At 43.5% G+C, this 23,712-nt stretch overlaps 1 pseudogene; it reads left to right on the top strand.

The window, feature by feature from the left end:
- The first annotated feature begins 708 nt into the window (after positions 1-708).
- On the top strand, positions 709-1,058 carry LOC107133239 (large ribosomal subunit protein eL33-like; annotated as a pseudogene).
- Positions 1,059-23,712: the final 22,654 nt, after the last annotated feature.

A 23,712-nucleotide genomic window follows, 5' to 3' on the forward strand; every position in this document is an offset into this window, starting at 1 on the left:
CTATACCGTGGAAGCTGCAGGGCAGAGATACACACCCACTCCCTCAGAGGGGCATCCTGTTGCTTTCCTCATGTCCAGCCCACATGGGTCAGCCTTTATTCTGCAAGACTGTCCCCTGTCTAGGTAACTATGGCCTTCAAAACCTCCTGGGGGCTTCCCACAGTGGGCCTGGTATATCCAGCAAATGTCCACTCTGCAGCAGAGCCTTCCAATAGAATTGCAATGTGAGCTGGGTATGGAATTTCATGCTTCCTGGAAGTCACATTGAAAAACAGTTTAAAAAAATGAAATTATAACATAATTTATTTAGTCCAACAAATACCAAATATTATCACTTGAACATATAATTGTATAAAAGTTATGTGATCGCTGACATAGTTTTTGCATATGCAGTCTTCCAAATCAGGCCCGTCTCCACGCGGGCTACCCCATTTCAAGTACACAATCTGGAGTCGGTATCATTGGAAACCAGTCTGGTGGTAGCTGTTCTTTTTATATCTTCCTTCAGATGCTTGAGCATTTTGTAGAAATGGCCTTGGGCTAAACAGAGATTCAACACCAGATCATCTGAGGATGAAATGAGTTCCTGCCGGAGAGGGTTCAGTGCAGTGCCTGGCCTGGATTGGCCTGGTGGGTCCTGGGAATAAGAAAACACCAGCCCGGCCGTTTTGGACTCTGTGGAGACCTGCTGGGAACAGGACTTCTGAAATGACAAATAAGTCTGGAAGGCTGTGGTCCACAGCCATTTTTGTTGGCTGTGAGTGGAGTCTATGAAATCAGAGGGAAGGAGCACACAGCTCTCCTGCAAACTGAAGATGTATGTGCCCTCGATGAAACTGAGTTCTATCCAGGCAAGAGATGTGCATATGTGTACAGAGCAAACAACAACACAGTAACTCCTGGCAGAAAACCTAACAGAACCAGAGCAATCTGTGGAGAGATAACTCAAGCTCATGGAAACATTTGGCATGGCTCATGTCAAATTCCAAAGCAATCTTCCTGCTGAGGCCACTGGACACAGAATCCGTGGGATGCTGTACCCTTCAAGGACTTATTAAATAAATAAAAGTGAAAAAAAAAAAAAACACCAGCCAATGTTTACCACCCTTGAACTCTGTACTGACTTTGTCTAAAAGGCCAGTAGCCTACAATGCAACCCCACCATCCACATGCAGATCCAGCAGACATTAACAAATGACCATTGCACCCTTCCCAACCTCCTGATCTTCCCACTAGCATGATTCAAGCAGCCACCTCCTTCCATTTGATGAAATGAAGCCTACTTTCTATCCCAAATCTACGTGGGTTATTTTTATATAACATGGCAGATAGAATTGCTAATACATCAGGCAAATTCTGGTGGCTCAAATGGTAAAGAATCCACCTGCAATGCAGGAAACCTGGGTTCAATCCCTGGGTTGAGAAGATCCCCTGGAGAAAGGAATGGCAACCCACTCCGGTATTCTTGCCTGGAGAATTCCATGGACAGAGGAGCCTGGTGGGTTACAGTCCATGGGGTTGCAAAGAATCAGACATGACTGAGTGGCTAACACTTTTACTTTTCACTTTTCAAGCAAATTCCAAATGCTTTTTCCTCTTCACTCATCCAGTCCTCTCAGCATCATCAGATACAATTTTGTCCATGTCACAGATGGGGATACTGAAGCCCAGAGGGTTTTAATGGCTGGTCCAGTGTCATCCAAGTAACACAAGGCAAAAATGGGATTTGAACTCTGGACCCAGAGACACTGCTTTGAACAGTCAGGGAAGATCTGGGTCTGGAGCAAGGCTGTAATGAAGAGGATGCTCTGTCTGCCTCCTCAGGTTGCCTAAGCTCCTCATAGGAAAGTCTAAAGGTGCTACAGAGGGCTCAATGTCCAGCCTAACCGGTAGAGCATGGACTTTGATGTGCGCTTGAGAAATCTTTTAACAGGTTAAGTCCTCTGTCTCCCTTTTCTATAAATGAGGGATTACAATGCCTACCCTTTGCAGCTAGCTCTTAAGTCAGTGAAATAAAACAAAGCATGTATGTGATCCAGCATGGCCTGTCATGACAAGCGTTTCCTTCTCCCAGGAAACAGCTTCATGTGTGTGTGAACTGCTCAGAAACACAAGGTTCCACACTGAGGAGGACCCCACGTTTGGTTTAATCCCCTGCTATTTTGAAAGTTTTAATAGTTTGTTAAGAACCCCGTATTTTCCTTCTTCCCTGAGCCCCGCATCTTGTGAAGCCAGATCTGCTTCTCCTCACTTCTCCATCAGAACACATACTTCTTCAGGGCATGGGCTTCTCAAGGACTGGCTGCTGCCTTCTTGCTGTTTTCCAATTTGTGTGTCAGGCCTGCATGAGAAAGGCCCGGAGATTGAGGAGGAAGGTCTGTGCCCATGTATCCAAGCCCATCTGGCCAGTGGTACCTAGGAGGGAGGTGCTGGCTAGTGGAGAAGAGAATTCTCAGCCCTGTTTTCTAGGGGACACTGCCTTGTTGTCAAAGGGGCTGCTCCTCCAAGCCAGGCTCAGTTTTGAGTTCAGTGCCCTAATCATAGATTGTCTGGAGGACAGTTCTGCAGGTTGGTGTGATGATCCCTGACTTAGAGATGAAGGACTTGAGACCCAACCAAGATGAAGCAGCTGGTGGCTGGATTGGGGCACAAGTCCAAGAATGCCAACACTCCTGGAGATGCCAATGGTGTGAGACCGCAAGGAGCTGGTGAACTAGAGGCAGTATGCAGAAGGCCCACTCTCACTGATCAAAGCTCCTCTCAGATATCGCACAGCAGATTCCCTTCAAGTAAATAAAATAATGGAAAAATTAGGAGAGGAAATGGAAGATTTCCTGTTCCTGAACAATAATAGGAAGGATTCACAGAAGCAAATTTTGCTAGATATCCTTTATCATTTGTTTCCTCCCAATAGGATTTAAACAAAAAATGATTAGATACAGTTGGTGTTATATATTCAGACTCATAAAATGTTTGACAGCATCTTGTGGAATTTTTACTGGGAGAATTATTTAAATTGGCTGGGATTGGAATGTTGTCACAAAGATTGAAGGCTGGATCACTGTCTGTTAACAAAGGGTCATAATAAATGGCAAGGAGAGCAGTTTGAAGACCAGCACTTTGGGATTTGTGGAAGCTCCATGTTTTAATTAACTTTTCCATCAATAATTAAAGTAAGTCGATGTGGTTATCTGGGAAAAGAGGCCATGGTGGATGTACTTGGAAACAGATACAATCCAGATATTCACTACCTCCTCTACCCCAACAACAGTTTCATCACAACCTCACCACCACCAAATCACCACCACCACTACCATTGCAACAACACCAACTGCCAACAACACCACATCATCCACAACACTCATCAGTACCACCCACCATCACCCCAATCACCAAACAATTACCTTAAACACAAATGGGTTGAATGCCCCAACCAAAAGACAAAGACTGGCTGAATGGATAAAAAAAACAAGACCCCTATCTATACATGTTGTCTACAAGAGACCCACCTCAAAACAAGGGACACATACAGACTGAAAGTGAAGGGCTGGAAAAAGATTTTCCACGCAAATAGAGACCAAAAGAAAGCAGGAGTAGCAATACTTATATCAGATAAAATAGACTTTAAAACAAAGGCTGTGAAAAGAGACAAAGAAGGACACTACATTCTGATCAAAGGATCAATCCAAGAAGAAAATATAACAAGTATAAATATATATGCACCCAACATAGGAGCACCACAATATGTAAGACGAATGCTAACAAGTATGAAAGGGTAAATTAACAATAACACAATAATAGTGGGAGACTTTAATACCCCACTCACACCTATGGATAGATCAACTAAACAGAAAATTAACAAGGAAACACAAACTTTAAATGATAGACTAGACCAGCTAGACCTAATTGATATCTATAGGACATTTCACCCCAAAACAATGAATTTCACCTTTCCCTCAAGTGCACACGGAACCTTCTCCAGGGTAGATCACATCCTAGGCCATAAATCTAGCCTTGGTAAATTCAAAAAAATAGAAATCATTCCAAGCATCTTTTCTGACCACAATGCAGTAAGATTAGATCTCAATTACAGGAGAAAAACTATTAAAAATTCCAACATATGGAGATGAACAACACGCTGCTGAATAACCAACAAATCACAGAAGAAATCAAAAAAGAAATCAAAGTATGCATAGAAACGAATGAAAATGAAAACACAACAACCCAAAACCTGTGGGACACTGTAAAAGCAGTGCTAAGGGGAAGGTTCATAGCAATACAGGCATACCTCAAGAAACAAGAAAAAAGTCAAATAAATAACCTAACTCTACACCTAAAGCAACTAGAAAAGGAAGAAATGAAGAACCCCAGGGTTAGTAGAAGGGAAGAAATCTTTAAAATTAGGGCAGAAATAAATGCAAAAGAAACAAAAGAGACCATAGCAAAAGTCAACAAAGCCAAAAGCTGGTTCTTTGAGAGGATAAATAAAATTGACAAACCACTAGCCAGACTCATCAAGAAACAAAGGGAGAAAAATTAAATTAATAAAATTAGAAATGAAAATGGAGAGATCATAACAGACAACACAAAAATGCAAAGGATCATAAGAGACTACTATCAGCAATTATATGCCAATAAAATGGACAACTTGGAAGAAATGGACAAATTCTTAGAAAAGTACAACTTTCCAAAACTGAACCAGGAAGAAATAGAAAATCTTAACAGACCCATCACAAGCACGGAAATTGAAACTAATCAGAAATCTTCCAGCAAACAAAAGCCCAGGTCCAGACAGCTTCACAGCTGAATTCTACCAAAAATTTAGAGAAGAGCTAACACCTATCCTACTCAAACTCTTCCAGAAAATTGCAGAGGAAAGTAAACTTCCAAACTCATTCTATGAAGCCACCATCACCCTAATACCAAAATCTGACAAAGATGCCACCAAAAAAAGAAAACTAAAGGCCAGTATCACTGATGAACATAGGTGCAAAAATCCTTAACAAAATTCTAGCAATCAGAATCCAACAACACCAAGACCAAGTGAGCTCAGTGCAATCAGAATCCAACAACACCATGACCAAGTGGGCTTTATCCCAGGGATGCAAGGATTCTTCAATATCCACAAATCAATCAATGTAATACACCACATTAACAAATTGAAAAATAAAAGCCATATGATTATCTTAATAGATGCAGAGAAAGCCTTTGACAAAATTCAACATCCATTTATGATTAAAAACTCTCCAGAAAGCAGGAATAGAAGGAACATACCTCAACATACCTCAAAAGCTATATATGACAAACCCACGGCAAACATTATCCTCAATGGTGAAAAATTGAAAGCATTTCCCCTAAAGCCAGGAAAAAGACAAGGGTGCCCAGTTTTACCACTACTATTCAACATAGTTTTGGAAGTTTTGGCCACAGCAATCAGAGCAGAAAAAGAAATAAAGGAATCCAAATTGGAAAAGAAGAAGTAAAACTCACTGTTTGCAGATGACATGATCCTCTACATAGAAAACCCTAAAGACTCCACCAGAAAATTACTAGAGCTAATCAATGAATATAGTAAAGCTGCAGGATATAAAATCAACACACAGAAATCCCTTGCATTCCTATACACTAATAATGAGAAAATTGAAAGACAAATTAAGGAAACAATTCCATTCACCATTGCAACGAAAAGAATAAAATACTTAGGAATATAACTACCTAAAAAGAAACGAAAGACCTATATATAGAAAACTATAAAACCCTGGTGAAAGAAATCAAAGAGGACACTAATAGATGGAGAAATATACCGTGTTCATGGATTGGAAGAATCAATATAGTGAAAATGAGTATACTACCCAAAGAAATCTATAGATTCAATGCAATCCCTATTAAGCTACCAACGATATTTTTCACAGAGCCAGAACAAATAATTTCACAATTTGTATGGAAATACAAAAAACCTCGAATAGCCAAAGCAATCTTGAGAAAGAAGAATGAAACTGGAGGAATCAACCTGCCTGACTTCAGGCTCTACTACAAAGCCACAGTCATCAAGACAGTCTGGTACTGGCACAAGGACAGAAAGATAGATCAATGGAACAAAATAGAAAGCCCAGAGATAAATCTACACACCTATGGACAACTTATCTTTGACAAAGGAGGCAAGAATATACAATGGATAAAAGACAATCTCTTTAACAAGTGGTGCTGGGAAAACTGGTCAACCAGTTGTAAAAGAATGAAACTAGAACACTTTCTAACACCATACACAAAAATAAACTCAAAATGGATTAAAGATCTAAATATAAGACCAGAAATTATAAAACTCCTAGAAGAGAACATAGGCAAAACACTCTCCGACATAAATCACAGCAGGATCCTCTATGACCCACCTCCCAGAATATTGGAATAAAAGCAAAAATAAACAAATGGGACCTAATTAAAACTAAAAGCTTCTGTACAACAAAGCAAACTATAAGCAAGGTGAAAAGACAGCCTTCAGAATGGGAGAAAATAATAGCAAATGAAGCAACTGACAAAGAATTAATCTCAAAAATATACAAGCAACTCCTGCAGCTCAATTCCAGAAAAATAAACAACTCAATCAAAAAATGGGCCAAAGAACTAAACAGAAATTTCTCCAAAGAAGACATACAGGTGGATAATAAACAAATGAAAATATGCTCAACATCACTCATTATCAGAGAAATGCAAACCAAAACCACAATGAGGTACCATCTCACGCCAGTCAGAATGGCTGTGATCCAAAAGTCTACAAGCAATAAATTCTAGAGAGGGTGTGGAAAAAAGGGAACCCTCTTACACTGTTGGTGGGAATGCAAACTAGTACAGCCACTATGGAGAACAGTGTGGAGATTTCTTAAAAAACTGGAAATAGAACTGCCATATGACCCAGCAATCCCACTGCTGGGCATACACACCGAGGAAACCAGAATTGAAAGATACACGTGTACCCCAATGTTCACCACAGCACTGTTTATAATAGCCAGGACATGGAAGCAACCTAGATGTCCATCAGCAGACGAATGGATAAGAAAGCTGTGGTACATATACACAATGGAGTGTTACTCAGCCATTAAAAAGAATACATTTGAATCAGTTCTAATGAGGTGGATGAAACTGGAGCCTATTACACAGAGTGAAGTGAGCCAGAAAGAAAAAACACCAATACAGTATACTAACACATATATATGGAATTTAGAAAGATGGTAACGATAACCCTGTATGTGAGACAGCAAAAGAGACACAGATATATAGAACAATCTTTTGGACTCTGTGGGAGAGGGCGAGGGTGGGATGATTTGGGAGAATGGCATTAAAACATGTATAATATCATATGTGAAACGAATCACCAGTCCAGGTTCTATGCATGATACAGGATGCTCGGGGCTGGTGCACTGGAATGACCCAGAGGGATGGTATGGGGAGGGAGGTGGGAGGGGGATTCAGGATGGGGAACATGTGTACACCTTTGGCGGATTCATGTTGATGTATGGCAAAACCAGTACAATATTGTAAAGTTAAAAAAAAAATAAAAGTCTTTATTCCCCACCCCCCACCCTTAAAGGTGTTTTTCCACCATTTTCTATCTTGCATAGTTTTTTGAGAATAACAAAGATAAGTCCTATCTTTGTTCCCCTGAATAGACAGTGTTTTTTCTTTGAATATTTTTTAAGATTTTCTCTATCATTAGTTTTCAAGAATTGGGTGGTAATGTGGCTTTTTGTGGTTTTCTTTATGTTTATTCTCTTAGTCTCTGAGGCTTCTTGGATCTGTGAGCTATAGTTCTACAAGACTGGAGAAATTTCAACCATTATTTCTTCAAATGTTTTTCTGACCCCATTTCATTCTCTCTTTCTGGGACTCCAATTATAAATATGTTACACTGCTTGATTTTGTCCTTCAGATTGTTAAAGCTTTGTTTATTTATCTTTTTTCTTTCTATATTTCAATTGGATAATTTATATTTCTGTATTTCAGGTTCATTGGTCTTTTCTTAAGCATTTAATCTGTTAAACTGATCCAGGGAATTTTTCATTTCAGATATTTTATTTTTCAGATTTATATGTTTTTTAATATATTTTTCTCCTAATTTTTATATCTCCCAGTAAGCCCTTAAGTATATTTATAATTATTGTTTTAAGGATTTTGGATTTAATGCCACCCATCTCTCTAATTTCTGGGTCTGTTTCTATTAAATGCTTTCTCCCTGTAATTAGTCACTCAGTCTACTTTCTCATGTCTAGTAATTTTTATTTGATGCTAAACAGTTTGAATATTACAATATTGAGGGCATGCATTTTGTTAACCTTTAGAATACTGTGAATTTTGTTTTGGGTGCAACTTAGTTGCTCGTCAATCAATTTGATCCTTTTGAGACTTTTTTTTTTTTTTCATTTTTTTAAGGACAAGTGTAGAGTAGACTTTAATCTATGGTAGTTTAGCCCTACTAATAAGGCATAACTCTCTAAGGTCTCTCTGAGTGTCACAAATGTTAAACACTGTAGCTGTTCGGACCTCACAATTCCAGAAACCCTGTGTGGATTTCAAGAGTTGCTTACTTTAAAACTCCTTGGTAGTTCCTAACTAAGCCTTATGAAGTTTCATTCTATGCTACTCAGCATTTAGCAAGATTCCTGAGAAACTCTATGTAGGTTTCTGGAGCTCTTTTTTTTTCACCATGATTCTCTCCTCTCCAGTGTTGACTGCTATCCAAGAATATTGGAGTGGGTAGCCATTCCCTTCTCCAGAGGATCTTTCCAACCCAGGGATCAAACCCAGGTCTCCCACTTTGTGGGAAGATTTTTTACTGTCTAAGCCAACAGGAAGCCCAATTCCAACCTCAGAATCCCCAAATTCCAATCTCTTCTCTTCAAATCAATGACACTACCCTTGTCTACCTATGTTCCCTCACCTTATACCATAGCATGAAAAGTACCTCCAGAGACAAGGCAATCACCTCATTAATCTCTGTCACAGGTCACAGTCCTATACTGCCAAGTCTCCAATGCTTCATCCAGTTTTCTAGTTGCTTAGACAGGAACACAGATCTGGTACCATTTTATCCAAGTTGATGGAAGAAGAAATGTATCCTCCTGTCACTTTCAAGTCAATAAATCCAACCCAGTCTTTCACTCGGTGTTTGGCCTCTCATCTCTAATTACCTAAAATACATCCTGCCCTGCCATTATCTCTGAGTCACTATGTTCCAAAGTGAACTCTTTATCTTCACTTCCATCAACTTTTCCTTCCAGTGCCCCTGTGTTTGCTAAGCTCAAAATCTTGGTCATCTTTAAACATTAGCTCAATTATCCATATCCTCTTGAAAATCAGTGCCAATTTCAAGGCATGCCAGTTTTTCCTCAAGGATCTTTTAAATCGACTCCCTTGTCTCTCTTTCGACTGCAACCTTATTGGGACAGATCCTCATCAACTAAATAATAGCTTTCTAAATGACAGACTGAGGGAGGAAGCTGGATGATGCCATAAAGCCTGGAAGAACAAGAATACCTCTCAATGATCAACAGGGCTTTTCAGTCACATCCTGTCTACTCCATTTCCTGTGCCCTGGTTACCTGAAGAGCTTTATTAATGCCCTCCATCATGCTCTCTCTCATCTCTGAATCTCCCCATACAACTCTTCCTTTTCTTGGTCCAGTCTTCTTTCTCACCTCTTCTTTTTTTTTTTGTCTAATTAAAAAATATATATATTCATCTCTTACTTCTAACCATATTTTGTCTCCATGCTTCTACCCATCCTTCAGTTCTCAAAGTAAACATTTCTCCTTTCAAAGAGGTTTCCCTTCCCTATTTTCCACAGATGAAGTTTGGTGGCCTGGGTTTCTTTCTCAATAGAACATTTCTCCTATTACATGGTTATATTTCATAAACTGTATCCTCCACTAGATTCTGGGATGAGGCTCATGAAACCCATGTATTCATGGTGCTGCTATAATCACCATCCTGTGTTCCTGTATTTAGCATAGGATGTGGCATTTGTGGGATGTTCACTCCCTTGGATGGCAAGAAGTTCAAACCAGTCAATCCTAAAGGAAATCAACCCTGAATATTCATTGGAAGGACTGATGCTGAAACTGAAGCACTAATACTTTGGCCACCAGATGGAAAGAGCAGACTCATTGGAAAAGACCCTGATGCTGGGAAAGATTGAAGGCAAGAGGAGAAGAGGACGACAGAAGATCAGATGGTTATAAGGAATCACTGACTCAATGGACATGAATTTGTGCAAACTTCAGGAGACAGTGAAGGACGGGGAAGCCTAGTGTGCTGCATGCAGTCCATGGGGTCGCAGAGAGTCAGACATGACTTAGTGATAAACAGCAGCAATAAATATTGGTTGCATACATGAATGTCCAGATGAAGAAATAATGGTGATACTTACATTGTATGCTCTTGGCTCTATCAATGGAAACAACAGAATCAGAGACTTACAGGAAGTCCGAGTTAGAATAGTCCCGAAAGAACTTTGTTTAATTTTCCATTTGGTGAAACCATCCCGTTGCCATTCCCTAGTAAATGGTCATCTAGGCTGTGTTGATCCAATTTGATAGTGGGAACTTACTCTTTGCCATGGCAGCCTGTTCTATTTCTGAACTATTTTACTGTTAGAAACTGCACCTGAATCTTCTGCATAGCTTCCATCCATTGGCCTTGTTCTTCCCTCAGAATCTGTGTAGAGAAGAGTCCTACGTTCCAATGATAGCTGTTAACCATTCAAAGAGTTCCTGCAGGTCCCAAGTCTTCTTGATAATAATGATTGCCACTATATTAGCTGATGTTTCTCAAGGATTTACCAGCTTATTTGAGTTTGACAACAATTCCCTGAGATAGTTTATATCATCAGTACCATTTTAGAGACAAGGAAACTGGTGCACACAGAGAGATTCCCTATAGAGAGAGGCAGAAGTCCCAGATGTTTGAGTTCCCCCAGTTCAGGCTCCAGACTCATGAGTGATGGAGCCTTCAGAGGGTTCCAGCCCCAAATGCCCTCTGATTGCAGCCGAGTGAGAGACCTGGAGGGAGAGCTGCCCAGTTGAGTCCAGTCAACCACAGAAGAGTTTATGCTCAATCATGTCTGATTCTTTGCAAACCTATGGATATGCCCAAAGAGGATAGCCCATCAAGGGGATCTTTCCAACACAGGGATCAAATCTGCATCTCTTGCATCTCCTGCATTGGCAGATGGATTCCTTACCACTGTACCACCAAGACAAGAAACAAAATGACAATGCTAATTTTAAGCCACCATGAGGTGGCTTGTTATACAGCCAAAGACAGTCAAATGACCGACCTCACCCCACACTAGCCAGAGTTAGGGAAGATCCTGATCTAAGTGTGCACAAGCTGCATGCTCAGTAGATGTTGCCTGTTGCTCTACCATGGCTTCCAGTTCATCTCTTAGGGTGATAGGCCCTACACTTCAGACCAAACATGGTAGGAACGCAGGACAGGGTGGACCAATCCCAAGTCAGTGTGTGTGTGACAATGTGAGGAGTTGGAGATAAGAACACTGAATGAGGAGAAATGAAAGTATTTTGAATGGAGAAATTTAAAGCATTTTTCCTGGGAGAAGGTCAATTTAGGCTAAGCAGACTACTTAAGCATGGACTTCAAAGAATTAGCCATACCAGGGTACCAATGCTTTGGTCCCTGGGGTTGAAGCATAGGACAAATTGGGAGCAGGCCAAAAAGACTGGGAAGGGGAGGAGGAGTCCTTTCAATCTGATGCCTTTTGAAGGACAAGTACAGCTTCCCACTGGCAGGATATATCCATGTTTGGACCTTTCTTCATTTCATTCTCCTGTGGTTTATCTTACCCAAGTGTCAGAAACAAGAGGAATGGCCCTACCATCTTATCTCAAGAATGAACTAGCATCATTTATGAGATGCTAGCAGAAGGGCTACAGCAGTAAAAGATAAAGCCTTGCTTTGATCATTGTGCCACCATATTTCCTGAAGTTGACATTGTAACATCTTACTTGGACAGATGCTCCTTTTGGCTCCTTCTGTGCTCAGCTCAGCATTCCAAACTGCAGGTGGGGTACTGTGGGGTGCATGCCTGTGCTTCTGGAACACAGCCAGAAAAGAATAAAAAGGAGGTAGACTGTCTCTCCCAGGTGCCCAGTAAAGGCCTGCAAGTACCCAGCAGTTCGATCTGCATGCTTTCTGTGATGTTTGATCTTCTTACACTTACCACTGGTCAGAGTTCAAACCTTAATCCAAGGAGAAGAAAGAAATCTCCTTTGTGGGGAAGTGTTCACCTTGATCAACTTTCAAATGGGGCACAGATAACAGTAAACACCTGTTAATCACTAGTCTACCTATAAAGTAAAGTTGACTGGATGCAACTGAGACTTAGAGCCCACCTTCAAGGAAAGGTAAAATGTCCACTTAAGAGAATGAGGATTTATTTTCCATTGAATTAAATAAACCTTCCCCTGGGTGTCAGTTTCCAAAGGTCTGCTTTTTTCTAGACCGAGAATAAATTCAAGGGTGTCTATCCTCTGGGTGGGCAGATAAAATGAAAAGACAGCCCTCCCTCCGGGACAATCACAAACACAGACAACATATGAGTTTGGGAGCTCTGTGAAGGCACTTGGAGCCAGTGGAGATTTTGTGCAGAAGACACCTGAGGTCAGATTTGTGATGGACAGTAAGAAGAGGTGAGAGGGTGGACAGAAGGTGATGCAAGTGGATGAAGGAAAAGGCAGCCAGTCTTGACCAGAATGACATGGGAAGGATGGTCAGAGGGAGGGCTCTGAGCCATTGCTGAAGAAACACAGAAGAACTGTGGGGAGACTGGCTTCCCTAGTGATGGGGGCATGATTCCTGTGTGCCAGTTGCCTTCCTCAGCACTGGACAGCTTCCAGATTCTGCTCAGGCCTGCTATCTTCCTCCACCAGAACCCATCCAAAGTCCCTTCGTCATTCATGGTGTGTGTCTCTCTGGCCACCCTCCCATGGGCAGAGACCAGCATCAGAGTGGGCAGGGGCTAGAGCTGGAGAGAGCTTAGGAGAGTGGTGCCCTCTGGTCTTGGCTTGGGTCCTGGTGTCTGCTTTCTCCTGGACCACGGCGTAAGACCATCCACCCCTGCCCAGGCACCTTTGGGACTTGTGCCTAGAGCAGCCTTGTGTGTGGACATATTCCAGCAAAGACATCTTCCTGGTGGGCCACCCCAGATGGTCGTGGAGGCAGCTCTGTGTTCTCTTCCTCCCATGGATTCACCCCTTGGGTCACCTTGGTCAGCTTCAGTGGCCTCATGCCCTGGCTGACTCTATTCATGTCTCCTCTCTGACCACTGACTCTGGTCCCATTTCCCTCCAGCCCACAGCCTGTGCTCTCTTTCTTCAAACTCTGATCGTTTCACATCACGCCTCTGCTCAGAAGTATCCATGGCTCTTCATCACCTGAGAAAATGTATCTGCTCCAGTGGAGTACATAAGGTTCACCCGGGACACTTTCAAAACCAAACCCATTTCACTCTGAATGTGAGCCTCTTGTCCAGCACTGAGATGCTCTGGAGCCAACAGGACCCAATGGGGAAAGCCGGAGTCTGGATTGGGCAGGTCTCTTTCATATTTCTCTGGCCATATGCATCCCCACATGGACTGCAGGAGACAAGTCCTTTTGCCTGTTGATGTTCAGAGAAAAAGCCCCAGTCTTGACATTTCTGCCCCACTAAAACCCTTGGGTCTCCTCACTTTACAAGCCCTGAAGCCCACCTAGAACTGGCTGCTGGTTGGGCAGAACTCCATGTTCCCTCTTGTCTTCTCCCCCAGGCCACCTCCTCCAGAGCTTGTTTCCTGTGTCATTGATTGCAGAATGAGATGTTCATTTGCACTTTGAAAACAACATTCAGAATGGTTCGAACAAGCCCCTTCGGCTCAGATAAATCACAGAGGACAGAATTCGAGCTCAGGGCCGTATTTCATTTACAGGAGGCCCACTCTCTCAGAAAGTACCCAGGGCTTCCCAATTGAAATACAGCTTCCTCCTTAATTTCATTTCACAAGCCCCCTGCCCACTGCCAGCTTGATTTAAACAGTAATTCAATCCCAAAGTGAGCAGCATCTTTCAACGGTTCTCATTATTTTTCTGCATAATGCTATCATATATAAGGACCTGGCTGAGGGATGCTCACACCCCAGCCATTACTCACCACAGTGCAAGGTCTTGAAGCCCAGTCAGGGTCTGGGCTACAAAATCAGGTGTCTGCTGCATCCTTGGAGCGATTGTGGTGTGATTTCTTTGATCCTAGGAAAAATAAAGCTAAGCAAGATGCCCATGATAATGCTTCATTATTATTTCTCCATGAATCAAAGTGATCTAGCATAATGGTGGGGGTGGAGGGACTTGCCGACATGGGGAGGATGTGAAAAAATCCAGGTCATAGACTGGTCCACCTTGATGCATACCTTCAAGAGGAAAAAGGTGAAGTGTTCTCAGAACTCTTATGTCCTCTCCTGACTCAGCTGCCTTTGGTGATGACAGCCTCAGGGAGTCTGCTGGTATTAACAAGACACACGGGAAGTGGTTTGAGATGCTAAGAAGGTCTAGCCTATGTCATAGCTCATATGGTGCCATTATCTCCCAAAAAAGGAAAAAAAGAAAGCTATGACAAACCTAGACAGCATATTAAAAAGCAGAGACGTCACTTTGCTAGCAAAGGTCTGTATTGTCAAAGCTGTCCTTTTTTCCAGTAGTCATGTATGGATGTGAGAGTTGGACCATAAAGAAGGCTGAGAGCCGAAGAACATACTTTCAAACTATGGTGCTAGAGAAGACTCTTGAGAGTCCCTTGGACAGCAAGGAGATCACACCAGTCAATCCTAAAGGAAATTAACCCTGGATAGTCACTGGAAGGGCTGATGCTGAAGCTCCAATACTTTGGCCACCTGATGTGAAGAGTCAACTCATTGGAAAAGATCCTGATGCTGGGAAAGATTGAGGACAGAGAGAAGGGGGCAACAGAGGATGAGATGGTTGGATGGCATCATCGACTCAATGGACATGAGCTTGAGCAAACTCTGGAAGACAGTGAAGGATAGGGAGGCCTGGCATGCTACAGTTCACAAAAGTTGCAAAAAGTTGGACAAACTTAGCAACTGAACAACAATCCCCTCAAAAAGTGCAACATCTCGCAGTTTTCCAGTGTTAGTTTGTGTTGAATGTTCTCAGCCACAGTGTTCTGGGGGATTGTCTCTAAAACCATTACCGGTATGTCTACACACTGGTTCTTCTCAAGATGTGTCTTTAAGATGTTGAGAACAAGTAAACTGACCCAGCATCTCCAGCACCAAGTAGAGCTCCAGGGACCTTCTGGGCTAGGGTTTCAGCAAAGTTGTGAGCACCAGCCTAGGACCACTACAGACTTGCCCTGCATCTCTGCATCTCTGCACTTTCTCACCTTGCCTCCTGCTTTGGCACCTTTGATTTCACTCCCAGATAGTCTGACTGGAAACCACAGCCTCAAGGATTGGAGGCTTTGCTGCCTCATTTCTGCCAAGTTCAAAGCTGAATATTTAGGAAACATGGAGAGTGCTGTGGGGAAGGGAGATCGTAAAGTGTTGGCTGCAAGGAGATCAGAGGGGAGAAGTGTCCTTTCCAGTCCAGACCATCCCGCCAAGGGTAAGTTCGGAGAAACACGTTGGGAAGAGCTGACTGGATCGCAAAGCAAAGTCACACAATGACTTTCTCACCAACAACAGCTGCCCCATTTCCTTTATCCATGCAGCAGACCCTAATGGAGACACCACAGATGCTGTAGGCTGGAGGCATGGGGCTTCAGGGAAGATATGAAACAGAAATAAGGAATCACAAAAGATGAAAAAAGGGCAAAAGATGCAAAAAAAAACAGAGGAAAAAAAGGCAAATCTCTGCCTTTGCAGCTGCTCTCTGTGTAGGGAGTAATGTATTCCAAGTTCCCCTTTCTTCTAAGTTTTATTACCACGTAATCCTGACAGCTGCTTCACCTTTATCTGGCAACCCAAAACCAAAACAAAACACTATTCTGAGGACAGTCGCTTTAAAAGGAAGTCATTTCTCCTTCCTAAGCCCAGCTGGGCCTCTAACTAGAATTCAGATGTCTCAGAATTAAAAGGTGATGCTCCTACCACTTCTATTATTTCCTGACCAGATCTTTCAGCTTCCATGAGGGGAGGAAAAACCTGAACTTTCCTTCTGGACTCACCCTTTCCTGCCCCTAGATCCTCATTTTTCTTTTGGCAGATATAGGACTGAGAAAAATGAGGTTGGCTTCTGTCCTAGTAAGGGTGTCTCTCTCTGATTCCCCAGTGCTCTTAACACAGACAGAGTGAAGGGATAAAGTATGTGATTAAGCGTTAATCCCACTAGTGAATTGTAAGTAGAAAAAATATGGGAGACTCCTGTAAGTTAATGGTAACTCATGAAAGTAGGTTTCAAAGTATGCATACTTAGTTGTGTCCGACTCTTTGCGACCCTTTAGACTGTAGCCTGCCAGGCTCCTCTGTCCATGGGATTTTCCAGGCAAGAATACGGAAGTGGATTTCAAAATTTTGTTCTCCAGGGGATCTTCCCAACCCAGGGATTGAACTGGTGTCTCCTGAATTTCAGGCAGATTCTTTATCTGCTAAGCCATTGGAGAAGACCAAAAGCAGGTTTGCTTAACCACAAAACCAAGCAGATTTACTTAGCAACAGAACTCATGCAGCAGAAGCACGAGATATGCCCCAAAATAATAAAACAGTGGTGGTGTAAGACCCAAAGCCTGCCCAGTAAGTTAATGACCCCTAAGACATACTCTCTACACACACAAAAAAACAATAATTTGTGGACCTAGCTTGACCATGTAGAGGCAAGGAAACTCACCTGCTCAACCTGGAGGAAGAACTGATGATAGTATGACATCTACTTAAGACACAGAATTTCTTCTCTCCCTGCCCACTTTTCCTTTGATTATAAAACTGTAGCCCAGTAAGTTCTCATGCTGAGGCACCCCCTTTTCCATCCGCTTGTAAGCCTCACAAACATCTCAGCCGAATAATCATTTCTTATCTATCACTCTGCTCTGGTTGAATTCTCTTCTGCACTGAGACATAAAGGACAGTGGTACCAGAGCTCTTCAGAGCCCCCAGTGAAGTGAAGTGAAGTTGCTCAGCTGTGTCCGACTCTTTGTGATCCCATGGACTGTAGCCTACCAGGCTCCTCTGTCCATGGAATTTTCCAGGCAAGAGTACTGGGGTGGGTTGCCATTTCCTTCTCCAGGGGATCTTCCTGACCCAGGGATCAAACCCAGGTCTCCTGCATTGCAGGAGAGAAGCCCAACACGACACCAATTGGTTTCACTCTGGGCTGCATTGTGTCTCCCAAATTAGCATGCTGTAGTCCTAAGTAACCTCTAAGACCACAGCCCCGGACAATACCTTGTTGGAAAATATGGTCACTGAAACCATGATAAGTTAAAATGATGTCATCCTGGAAATGCGCATGGCCCTAATGCAATAGGACTTTTGTCCTTATAAAAAGGGGCAATTTGGACACAGAATCATACACAAGGATTGGGGTGATGCTGCGCAAACCAAGGAGCTATCATAAGTCAGGACCTGGAGGATTGTCTCTAAAACATTACCAGTATGTCTACACACTGCAGCACCTGGGATGTCCTTCCCCAGAGCCTTTAGAAGGACCATGGCCCTGACCACAGCTTAATTTTGGACTTTCAACCTCCAGAGTGGTGAGACAACATCACTTTCTTTTGTTCCAGGCCACTCCTTTTATGATACTTTGTTCCAGCAGCAAACAGTTGTTGTTCATTCCCTAAAACATATCCAACTCTTTGCCACCCCATTAGCTGTAGCACGCCAGGCTTCCCTGTCCTTTTGGCAACCCACTCCAGTACTCTTGCCTGGAAAATCCCATGTACTGAGGAGCCTGGTAGGTTGTAGTCCCTGGGGTCTCAAAGAGTTGGACACGACTGAGCAACTTCACTTTCACTTTTCACTTTCCTGCATTGGAGAAGGAAATGGCAACCCACTACAGTGTTCTTGCCTGGAGAATCCCAGGGATGGGGGAGCCTGGTGGGCTGCCGTCTATGGGGTCACACAGAGTCAGACAGGACTGAAGTGACTTAGCAGCAGCAGCAGAGCTTGCTCAACTCTTGTCCATTGAGTAGGTGATGTCATCCAACCATCTCCTCCTCTGTTGCTCTCTTCTCCTCTTGCCCTCAATCTTTCCTAGCATCAGTCTTTTCCAATGAGTCAGTTCTTTGAGTCAGGTGGTCAAAGTATTGGAGCTTCAACTTCAGCATCAGTCCTTCCAGTGAATATTCAGAGTTGATTTCCTTTAGGATTGACTGGTTTGATCTCCTTGCAGTCCAAGGGACTCTCAAGCGTCTTTTTCAGCACCACAATTCAGAAGCATCAATTCTTCAGTGTTCAGCCTTCTTTATAGTCCAACTCTCACATTCCTACATGACTACTGGAAAAATCATAGCTTTGACTATACGGACCTTTGCCGGCAAAGTAAGACAAAGCATTTCTTTTCTTCCAGGCCACTTTGTTTGTGGTACTTTGTTCCAGCAGCCAATAATCCAGGTTAAGGAGCAAAAGCCAAATATATATATATATATACACACACATACATACACACACACATATATATATACATATACTGCTAAGTCGCTTCAGTTGTGTCCAACTCTGTGCAACCCCATAGACGGCAGCCCACCAGGCACCACCGTCCGTGGGATTCTCCAGGCAAGAACACTGGAGTGGGTTGCCATTTCCTTCTCCAATGCATGAAAGTGAAAAGTAAAAGTGAAGTCGCTCAGTTGTGTCCAACTCTTAGCGACCCCATGGACCACAGCCCACCAGGCTCCTCCGTCCATGGGATTTTCCAGGCAAGAGTACTGGAGTGGGTTGCCATTGCCTTCTCCGATATATATATATATATATATATATATATATATATATGAAAAAATATATATATATATATGAAAAATAACACAACAGGGAAAGGGAGCCCACACCTTGCTATCTGGAATGCTGCCGGCGCACACCTTCTGTGTTTCTACTCAGTTGATGTTTTAGGGAAGATTCTACAGTCAGTCCTGGGAACCAACCAGTGGCAGCCAGGATGGGTTGGGGGGCCAACACCTGGTCTATTAGAAATTACTCTCCATGGAAAGAAGGTCAACTTTTAACTTCCCTAAAGCAGGGTTTTGCCATGTTGACACTGTCAACATTTGTGTGCTCAGTCCCTTATTCGTGTCTGACTCTTTGCTACACCATGGACTGTAGCCCGCCAGGCTTTGTCCGTGGAATTCTCCAGGTAAGAATATTGGAGTGGGTTGGCATGCCTTCCTCCAGAGGATCTTCCCGACCCAGGCACTGAACTCATGTCTTCTGCATCTCCTGCATTGTAGGTGGACTCTTTACCTGTTGTCATTTGGGTCAGATAATTCTTTGCTGTGGGGGGCTGTCTTGTGCAAACCAGAAGTATGTCAGCATCCCTGACCTCCAGGCACCAGTGGCACCCTTCCTTAATCATGACATCCTGTAGATGGGGAGACCCATAGGATCTGGAATCCTGCGGTCTTTCCCAGCCTGGGTGGTCTGTTGTCGCTTTTGTGATGGATCAGTGTGCATCTTTGGTGGCTAGACTGCTGACCTGACTTCCTCTTGAGTTCCTTTCAAACTCTTCCCCTGCGTCCTCTCCCCTCTTACCACTGGTGGGACTGAAGAAACCCCGTGTCACAGGCCACACCCCTACAATAAGCTCAGGGATGGGGACACTCCTCCAGCCACCCTCCAGACCCAAAAGGTTTCTGCTGGGCTTGCCCATTTGGACACCCATCACGGTCAGCTCTGCCAAATGTATCCAGCCATCCTAGGCCCCCATATTTATGTTCTTGGCTTCAGTTCAGAGGCACGGGCTCTATGCGGTAGCAAATGGATCCTAGAATCTCTCACTGGTGAGCAAATTGAGTTTATTTTAACGGCATCCAGGCTGTTGATTTGTTTAAATCAGTTAAATGACCTAAGTGGTATTGTTTTTTTTTTCTGCTTGTTAAAGACGGTTATGTATCCCATTCATCAATGTGTCTCAGGGCATTAAACCGCTCACTGATTGAGGAGAGGCTCTCCCTGGGGAGCCAGTGGTCACTGTAGCCATCTGCCGGCTCACAGTCTCAGACACCAGTGGGGGCCCCTGGGCACTGAGGAGCTGAGACCAAGGCAGCGCTCCAGGCTAAGAGGGAACAGAAGAGTATCTCTCTGCATGGGTCCTGTGCTGAACTAGGTGATACTTACATACCCTGTGGGTCCTGCAGGGGTACGGGGTGGGGGCTGGGCAGGGTGCCACCTGCTCTCCTGAGCTAATTAAGGGTGAGGAATACTCATTCAGACTTAAAAAGAATCTTCTACCCCTTGCTTCCAGTTGTTGGCATCTCTGGACTTCCCTGGTGGTGCAGATGGTAAAGTGTCTGCCTACAACTCGGGAGACCCAGGTTCGATCCCTGGGTCAGGAAGATCCCCTGAAGAAGGAAATGGCAACCCACTCCAATACTCTTGCCTGGAAAACCCCATGGACGAAGGTGCCTGGTAGGCTACAGTCCATGGGGTAGCAGAGTTGGACACGACTGAGCGACTTCACTTTCACTTTTCACTTCTCTGCATTCTTAAACCTGTTCTCCCTTTAGGAAAAGATGGTGAACACCTCGTGTCTCTAACTCTGCAGACCTTCGTTGGGATCCCAGGGTGCAAGTCGGCTCTTGTGTGTTGCCTGATCCCTGAGACCACAGTTCCCTGCCCCCCTCCCTCCTGTCTTTCTGATGCTAGTCAATGGCCTTGGCAATGGATGCACCCCTTGCACAGCAAGGAGATAAACCAGTCAATCCTAAAGGAAATCAATCCTGAATATCATTGGAGGACTGATGCTGAAGCTGAAGCTCCAATACTTTGGCCACCTGATTTGAAGAGCCGACTCATTGGAAAAGAACCTGATGCAGGGAAAGATTGAGGGCAGGACGAGAAGCAGACAACAGAGGATGAGATGGTTGGACGGTATCACTGACTCAATGGACATGAGTTTGAGCATACTCTGGGAGATAGCAAAGGACAGGGAAGCCTGGCATGCTGCCATCCATGGGATCACAAAGAGTCAGACAGACTGATCTTAGCTACTGAGCCACAAAGAGGGGCCAGGAAACTTGGCAGCAGGTGAATTGTGTTGCAGAGACTTTCTGGAGGCCTGTGAGTCTGTGGCTGGAAGGGGGAGGATGGGGTGAGGTTCTGGGTCCACTCCATGGGCTAGGGGCCCTTCAGAAGCCAGGGGGTGCTCATGGTATCTTGGGCAGCTGATGATGTGCAGGACTTTTGCAGTCAAGGGATCCCCAACACAGGATACCGCAGCAGATATGTGGATAGGCACTATCAGAAGAGCAATTCACTGGGCTGAGGGCTGAGAGCCAAGGGAGTGACTTTGCTGAAAAAGAAGACAGCCTTAGGGTCCTTGCTGTCTCAGACTTGACCAGAGAGACCACGGTCTGGGGGGCAGGAAACTTCCTCTGAGGCAAAGGCATTCGCGTTAAATCCACATCAGGGGAGCAAGACCCCTGCCTGCCACCAGGGCAGAGTTCAGCTTATGTCCCTGAAGATAAGGGCAGTCTTTGCTCTCTGGGCGTTGTCAACATCTGGGTCTGACCATTGCTTTGGGGGCCATTGTGTGCATTTTATGATGCTTACAGCATCCCAGCTTCTACTCACCAGTGGCCAGGAGCAACCCCTCCCAGTGTGACCCCCCTCTGGGGAGTAAAACTGTCCCTGGTTAAGAACCGCTGGGCTGGGGGCAGGGCCACTCACACACCATCGGCCTGACCTGAGCCCATCTTCTGCCTCTGTAAACCCTGCCTATTCCATGAGTCCATCAACTCCAAGGAAGGGGGCCCTTTGGAATATCCCACCTCGGCACAGACAAAGAAGCTTTGGATCTCTGTTCCTCCCAGGGACAGTTTCCTCTGCAGGGAAATCTCCATAGATGTGACCTGGACTCAGATGGTCCACAAAAAACCTCCCAGGAAGCCCCCAGCCTACTCTTGGGGGCCCTCGTGGTCTCAGCTAAAGTATTATGGGACCGACCCAGTTAGCATAGACTTGGCTTCAAATAACCCTGGGACCCACACCAGAGACCTGGAAATATTTTCTTCATGGTTGAACTGGGAAAGAATTGGTTTGGAAACAATCAAGACCCAGGAGGAAATCTTAGAATCTGTGAACCATGACACAGACATGAACATAGTCTTCGAGGAGGTTTCAGATAATACTGGTAAAGGAAATAAATATACAAATAACATTTTGAAAAAGTCATGTTGCAGTCATGACCTGAACTAACGGTGATTCTTTTGTCTCTTTTTTTCATATTATGTTTTTTTTTTTTAATAGCAACATCAGAGTACTAAATATACAGCAAAGTTGATATAGCTGCTGCATTAACAATAATTTTTCAAATTACATTGCTTTGAAATACAGAAACAACTTAAAAAAATCTGGAATAAAATTTCACCTGTATGGAAATCACACCCAGCCCCCCACCCATACCCCCGTAGCTCGTGTCATGTCTGTTTATTAACATGATTATGAGATGCATTCAAAGAAAAACACAACAATAAACTACAATAATTGAGCTCTTTCAGGAAGATGATATATCCATATGTCTGTAAGGACAGCTGTGGCATAGATATATATGCGTAACACATAAACAGAGAAGCTTCTGTTTTTCTATGGAAAAATAACCACTGCTCCATGTAAAAGTATAAATAAACAGTTAACAGTTTATTGTATCAGAAAATAATTTAGGAAAATCAAAATAAACCCATTGTTGCTATACATGAGTTGGGGAGGGGAGAAAAATAAAGTTCTGAAATGGGCCTGTGTGGCCATCACCTTTGACCTTCTTGTCCTGTGGTTCAGGCTCATGGTTTGTGAGTTTCCTAGTTCCACGGGTGAGCTGGGGAGAGGAGGGGGGAATGGGTCTGTGTTTAAATGTATGTGATTAAACCTGGTAAATTTGGGTGTGATTCAAGTACATGAGGGTCTCACAAGGGCATGGAGACTTCTGGTTATCAGATCTGTGACCCTCAGATAGACGCCCCACATGAAAAACTCAGCCAAGAGTTTGGATGTTTCTCTGAGTATCTTGTGTATCCCTGCCGCTCCCCACAACACCCAGATGTGCCCACATGTGATGATGGATGTGAAAGCAAAACATCCAAATGATTGACTGCTTTTTCCACTTAGTCATGGAGACACTCTCGTGCTTAGTGAAGACTGTAGTCCACAACAAGGATGCCTTTAAACATTAGTTAGACTAACTTTTTAGAAAACATATGTTGGAAACAGATGGGTGTTTCCAACATGGGTAAGCAACCATGCTTACCATGGAGAGATCTCTGACTTGTCCTCACTCCCCAGACCTTAGTGAACAGTTACCACTGAATTAAATAAGAACTGAAGGGTTTCCAATTTTGCCCTTCTTTCTGGCTCTATTTATGTTCTAAATGTTTTGTGGTAAACATTTACTCCTTTTGAAAAAAATGTAAAAGACTTTGAAAATACAGTCCATGTGTGGTCTTATGTTTCCTCCAATGTCAAGTTTAATACTTTCTGGATCTAACTCATGTTCAAGGGTTTAACTCAT

Source organism: Bos taurus, chromosome 16 (assembly GCF_002263795.3).
Source record: "Bos taurus isolate L1 Dominette 01449 registration number 42190680 breed Hereford chromosome 16, ARS-UCD2.0, whole genome shotgun sequence".
Taxonomy (NCBI): Eukaryota; Metazoa; Chordata; class Mammalia; order Artiodactyla; family Bovidae; genus Bos; species Bos taurus.